Raw genomic sequence first — 6,322 nt, 5'->3', positions numbered from 1 at the left:
CCCACCTCCCCACCAATTTGGATCCCTTCTTGTTCCCTTAACAAAAAGTTTTAATGTTGAATAATCCTGCCTTAGACAGGCCAGAGATTTGAGTGACCCTCAGGCACAACCTTAAATAATACCCCCATCTTGCTTCAGGCTGTGTTTTGCTTACTTGTCTGTCTCATTCCCTCTCCGTGGCAGATTGATATTCTCCATGTGGCAGGAAGCGGGGTTACTCATAGCTCAAGATTTAAATACCCCTGCACTGAGGAGTGGCTGGCTCCACTCTCTAGGCTGGAATTCATCTGTGCTAGAGAAGGCTTTCACTGGCCTCGCTTGAGTCAGGCACCAACCTGGGAGGCAAAACCCAATACCTACGGCCACAGCCAAAGGCCAGAGTCAGGGCTGTGATTAGTTCTCTGTGGATTATGTAGCTACCTAAGAGGTTAAACTTCTTTCCACGTGCCAATTAAGATAACCAAGGTGCAGTGCCATGTGCAGCAGCCACAAAATGGCTGCTCCCACAAAGGCCACATACGTGAGGGAAAATTTAACCCACTGTACTAAAGAAAATAAATTAGTAGCTGTGTAGTTCACACCAGGTGTGAGATGGGACATATGATTCCCACACTAAAATTGCACTTCTCCAAGCAACCCTCCAGAGTGGTGACAGGAAAGGAAGTCCAGAGAGAGAGGAGCATCCCTTCCTTCAAACCCTCGTCAATGGGGTAATAACACTGGTGGGAGCAGAATGGAGGAGCAAGTATTCAAATGGAGTCATGGGAAACTATAAAAGTCAGGGATCTACCCACACACCACCGCGATGCAAACAGATTAACTGTTCAAGTGGAGCTGAATCTCATACTCTCCTTGATCCCAAACTGACTACATCAATGACTCACAGGACTGAGACTCTGCTGAGTGTCAATGCCTGATCCCTGTCGGGGAGCCATCCACAGTCACACCTGAAACCCAGGAGAAGGTGCAGAATTCTTCTTGGCCACCCCCATCACTCAGCCTTGTCTGCAACTGTCCTGAAATGAAGATAGTTTTTATAACTGCCTAAATTTGCTTCCACTATTTTTCTATCAGTTTGTCACATTGTGGTGGCTTGCCTATTGCTGTGATGCTTGAAGTGAAGCCATTGGTATTTCCTATACCAGTAAAGACATCACGGTGGACAAGTTTCAGCAGGGCTCCCAGACTAAGATAGACTAGGAAGAAGAAAGAGGTGGCCCACTTCTGGAAAATTAACCACAAAAACCTTCTGAAGAGGAAGGCACTTAGCTACAAATTACCACCTCAGAGTAGTGATGACTTTAATGATGTGGGTGAAGCAAAGCTTTGGGAACATTCAATTGATGGTTCCATTAATAGTTAGAACGTGGTGTATGCAAAATATGAATCTGCAAAAAATGGGAACTCTCCAAAATTTAAATGAAACACATGAAAATCTATATCCTAGGTATTAGCTGAAGTTGACTGATCTTGGCTGTTTTACATTAGATGATCCTATGGTTCACTAAGCTGAGAATGACAAAGTGAAGAGAAATGGCATCACCTTCATGATAAAAACATTTCAAGACCCGTCCTAGGTTCAATACTGTCAGAAATAGGATAGTATCCAAGTGCCTACAAAGAAGACGACTTGATATGACAATTACTCAAACTTATACAGCAACTACTAAAGCCAAGAAAAAGAAATGGACGGTTTTACCAATTTCTGCAGTTTGTAATTGATTAAACATGCATTCAAGATGCATTGATAATTACTGGTGATTGGAGTGCAAGAAATGGAAGCAGAGGAAGGATCAGTAGTTGAAAAATGTGGCTTTGGTGGTAGAAATGAATCTGGAGATCATAGTATTTTGCAAGACCAAGGACTTCTTCATTGCAAATATATTTTTCAACAACCCGAACTATTCACATGGATAGGGCCAGATGGACTCAAATCAACGACATCTGTGGAAAGAGACAATGAGGCAACTCAGTCTCATCAGTCAAACCAAGGTCTGGGGCAGACTGTCAACTGGACGGTCAGTTGCTCACATGTAAGTTAAAGGTAATGCTGAAGAAAATGAAACCGAGCCCCTGAGATTCAACGCACCACGTTGGGCACATTCCACCTAAATTTAGAGACCATCTCAAGAAGGCATTTGAGGTCCCTGTCTATCTGTGACCATCTGAGGCTGTGACAATGGCTTCTCGGGGCTCCTGCAGCACATGCAGCAGGTATCAACTGGTTGCCCTACCCAGAACACTTCAGTTCTTCTCTGCAAGAATATATAGTGACTGATTGCGGTGTCCATGTAGTACAAGAAAATAGAAACTGAACACCCAGAAGAAACTTTCCCCAGTACTGAACCCAATGGTGAGCTTGGTAAGCACCCAGCTGAAGACCGGGAAGAAGAACAAGCATTTAAAAGATCTAGGTACACTGGTGCTGTGTATTCCGCTTCAGAGCAAGAAGGCTGGGGCAGTGATTGAAAAAGGAGGTAAGACTATTAAGGCTCTTTGAACAGACCACAATGTCAGACAGAAGTGGCCCAAGTGCATACTGAGTATCAGTGCCGATACTGAAACGACTGGAGAAATTCTGAAGAAAATCGTCCTTACCGTAGAAGAAGACCAACACTGAAGAGAGTGACTGACTGCTAGGTGAGACTGCTGATTCACCAGTCTGGCAGGAGGAATTATTGGGGTCAAAGGTGCTAAAACTCAAAGAATTTCAGGGAACATTCAGAAAACCGTCAAGCTTTTCCAGAAATACTATCCTTATTCTATTGACAGAGTTTTGTTTTGTTTTTTAATAAATCCTGTTATTGGGGGAATCTTACAGTTCATAACAATTCACACATCAATTGTATCAAGCACATTTACACATCTGGTTTCCATCATCAATTTCAAAATATTTTCTTTTTGTCCAAGCCCTTAGTATTAGCTCCTCTTTTTCACCACCACTCCCCAACCCTCCTACCCTCATGGACCTCTGATAAATATTATTTCATACCTTAAACCACCCCTCTCTCCCTTTGTCCACGTTACTGTTATCCATCCCCCTGGGGCTGAGGGGGGAGTTATACATCATTGTAGTCAGTTCCCCATTTCTACACACACACCCCACCTTCCCTCTTCCCTCAGGGTATCACTACTTCCATTGTTGTTCCTGAGGGGTTTATCTGTCCTGGAGTCCATGTGTCAAGAGCTCTTATTTGTACCCATGTACATGCTGCAGTATAGCTGAATTTGTAAGGCAGAAGTTCTGCCTGATAGAGTTGCTCTTATTGGAAGAAAACCTGATAGGATTGTCGCGCGCATAAGGTTCATCCTTGATCTTATACCTGAGTAACCTCCCAAAGAACATGTACAGCCTTACGATCCCAATTTTGATAGTGAAACCTATAATCTTGGTAGTTTGACAATAATGTCTGATGATCATTGTGGACAACCCGTGGGGTTCCCTATATGGAGAAGTAGTGGTTTGGGCAGAATGCCTCCTAGTCTGGGTGGGTGTCCCATGTCTTCCTGCAGAAGCATGTATTATGACATGAGCCCTCATCAAGGACCTTCTCCTGGATGGGGTGGCCAGAGTGGTAGCTGAGCTCTGAATCTTCTTCCTCCTCCGCCACTACCTAGAAGCAGAGCTCCAATGGCTTGTGACAAGTAGGGAGAACTGGAGACTGTTATGATGGCATGGTTGGGTTCAGTGCTGATGAAACGTGGGGTTCTGCAATAGGTACCTGGAGCCCATCAGAGTGGCAGCTCACTTACAAACCACAGGGCATCTTAGGATATGATTATTCCTATGCGGGGGATCATGGATCATATGGTGATCTTGGTGAACCTATGACTACTGCACAAGGAACTATTTCCAAAGATTTGGCTGGATCCATTGTGGGCAATGGTTGTGGTGGTTACATAATCTGGTGTCAATTTGTGAAGGGATGGAGTCTAGCCTGTCAATCAGGTCACAGCTTGATGGCCTCATTTGGAGGTGCCACGGAGATAAATAAATAGCTCACTGTAGGCCAGACGCAGACACTCTCTGCCTGGTATTCTTGATGACAAGATTCACAGAGCTACGCTAGAGTCCTGGAGCTGGAGGAGCCACGTGGAGACCCATGCCAGCACTGAGATACTTACATGGCCAGCCACAAGACTTTCCACCCACTGGCCTGTGATCACCCTGCATTCAGTGTCATTACATGTGTTCTGTAAGTCTGAAGAGGAATTTATAGATTGGCATCGGACAGATGGGCTAATATGGGACTTATGGACTTGATCTGGACTGGGCTGGGATGTTTTCTTAATGTACAATTGCTCTTTTATATAAAGTTCTCTCTTATACACATATGAATGTCTATGAATTTGTTTCTCTAGTCAACCCAGACTATCACAAAGGTGGTCAGTAGACTGAACAAATTCATCAAGAGTCGGAAGTTTCAATCAAAATTGATGAGCCTTTAGAAGGATCTGAAGATTTAATCACTACCATTATAGGAATATAAGACCAGATACAGAATGCACAGTATTTTCTATAGAGCATGCAGTATGCAGATGTTGAAGGATTCAATTCAGAGCAGTATGAAAGAATACATCTGACATTAAATGACAGAAGACCAGACAAATTGCAGGATGGCATCAAGAACATTATACATGAAGGAAATTAAATGTCGTTTAAAAGAAATATGCTAGTTAGGTTTTTTAATGAACTTGGCATGGCTAAGATTTTCAGTGGTCTGCCCAGTAATCTCCCATGATGTGACGTAACACGGTGTAATCAGCTCCATAATGGGATCTGCTGTGAGGAACCAAGCAGTTCTATGACCACACACTCACTCATTCTCATCAAGTCAATTACGACTCGTAGCATACCTGTGGGACAGAGGAGCCCTGCCCCTGTGGGTTTACAAAAACGGCTCTTTCTCCCTTAGAGCAGCTAGTGGTTTTGAACTGCTGACCTTCAAGTTAGCAGTCCAATGCGTAACCCACTATAGAGTGAAACTCCTTATTCAGTTCAATCCTTGATGCAATTGAAAGGAAGTTTTCTCCAGGGATGTGGTCTACTTCCTATATAGTGGACACTGTGGGAGTGCTTGCTTGCTTTGTGCTGAGTCTGGATCCCACATCTGGCTCATCAGCCTCCAGTTTTTTTGACTGCCACATTCCCTGCCAATCCCAGGAGTCATTAGAAGCCTGCCATCTGACCTGCTACACTTGAACTCAGTCAACTCTCCAGTCGTAAGTCTGACCTGATGACCTTGAATGCACTCATCTCTACAACGAGCCAGTGGTACTTCTGCCAGTCTCGGGTTCTTCACCCCTTAAAGTTATACAAGCCAGGAGAAGCCTCCAGCTTAACATCTGAACCACAGACGTGGAACCAGATCAGACTTACCTGCTTCTATGGCTGTGTGGGTCCTTTATTTAATATCTCTCTTCTTATAAATGTGTGTGTGTGTGTGTGTGTGTGTGTGCGTGTCTTTCCCTGGTGGCATAGTGGATTATGTATTGAGTTTCTAACAACAAACCCAGCAGTTTGAAACCACTAGACATTTTGTGGGAGAAAGATGAGGCTTTCTATTTCCGTAAATCTTCAGTCTTAGAAATGCACAGCTTCAGCTCTTCTCTGTCCTGCAGGTTCACTCTGAATTGGGATCAACTCCAATACAGTGAATTTTTTGTTTGCTGTTGTTGTTTACTGTTGTAGTTGTCAGCTCTGGCCCATAGAGACCCTGTGCACAACAAAAACAAACTGCACAGTCTTACGCCAACCTCACAATCATTTCTATGCTTGAGCCCATCATTGCAGCCACTCTGTCCATCCATCTCATTGAGAGCCTTCCCCTCCTTCCTCTCCCTCCACTGTTCCAAGCCAGATGTCCTTTTCCGAGGACTGACCTCTCCTGACAACATGTCCAACGCATGTAGCATGAAGTCTTGCCACCCGTACCTCGAAGGTACACTTTGGCCTGACTTTTTCCCCACACAGATTGATTTGTCCTTTTAGCAGCCCAGGTACTCAGGTGTTCTTCTCCAGCACCACAATTCAAATGCATTGATTCTTTCATCTTCCTTATTCAGTGTCCAGCTCTCACGCGCATGTCATGCAATGGAGAATACCATGGCCTGGGTCAGGTACACCTTAGTCCTCAAAGTGGCATCTTGTTCTTCAACACTTTTAAGAGGTCATATGCAGCAGATTTACCAAATGCCACCTGTCTATTTGATCTCTTGACGATGACTTCCATGAGTACCGACTGTGGATCCAAGTAAGACAAAATCCTTAGCAATGTCAACCTTTTCTCCATTTATCATGATCCAGTGGTGAGGATTTGGG

At 44.2% G+C, this 6,322-nt stretch overlaps 1 pseudogene; it reads left to right on the top strand.

Moving 5' to 3' along the window:
• The window catches only part of LOC101652504, an 8,500-nt pseudogene extending 3,848 nt beyond the window's left edge, over positions 1–4,652 (top strand).
• The last annotated feature ends 1,670 nt before the right edge of the window (positions 4,653–6,322 follow it).

This window comes from Echinops telfairi, unplaced genomic scaffold (assembly GCF_000313985.2).
Source record: "Echinops telfairi isolate 266 unplaced genomic scaffold, ASM31398v2 ScPeMD7_23;HRSCAF=83, whole genome shotgun sequence".
NCBI classification, from domain to species: domain Eukaryota; kingdom Metazoa; phylum Chordata; class Mammalia; order Afrosoricida; family Tenrecidae; genus Echinops; species Echinops telfairi.
The sequence above is the reverse complement of the archived record's forward strand: the minus strand, read 5'-3'. Positions and strand labels throughout refer to the sequence as shown.